The following is a 726-nucleotide window of genomic DNA, read 5'->3' as shown; positions in this document are numbered from 1 at the left end:
GGAAGGCCAGTGCTTGAAGGGCTCCAGGGACAGACCACCTCAGGGCCCAGCCTTTCCCAAACACCACCTCCACCACTGGCATTTCTTAGTCAACCTGGGAAAGTACAGTACTTCTTTGAGTCTAACTGCAAGTCTCTATCCTCAGAGGAAATTAAAAATAGCAGATGGGTTCCTACATCTCCACCCACCCCTTAACCACCACCATCTTTTTATTTTTCAGTCTGCAGCAGGAGGTGAAGTGTGAGAGGGACTCTGGACAGGAGAGAGTGACAGGGCCCCTCCCTCTTCCAGAGTAGCCCCCACCTGCTGGGCTACTGTCAAGGCTGTCAAGGCCTCAAGGAAGGCCTGTCAGACCGCTATTCCCATGTCCGTCAGTTTGGGGGGCCTGCCCCCCAATATCCATCTCTGGGCGAATTCCCATTTTCTCTCTTCACATGGGTAGCTAAGTGAGGCAAGATGAGAAGGAAGCAAGGTCCTGTGAGCAAGGCCAGTGCTTTGTGCTGGGGGAGGGAGAGATCGTTCCAGGCAGAAGGTGAGAAATCACCCCAAATCATGGCAGACCCAGACAAATTCAGAGACTCGAGGCCACTGAAGGAGAGGTCCAGCCCTCACAAGGATCTGGGGTCCCCTCTGACTTGGGATATCACGCAAACCTCCTGGAGGGTTTATGGATCCCCTCGGAGGTCTCAGCTCTGCCCTGGACTCCTCGCCCCACCAAGATTCTAG

This window comes from Ursus maritimus, unplaced genomic scaffold, assembly GCF_017311325.1.
Source record: "Ursus maritimus isolate PB19 unplaced genomic scaffold, ASM1731132v1 scaffold_30, whole genome shotgun sequence".
Classification (NCBI taxonomy): Eukaryota; Metazoa; Chordata; class Mammalia; order Carnivora; family Ursidae; genus Ursus; species Ursus maritimus.
Note: the sequence above shows the minus strand (reverse complement) of the source record.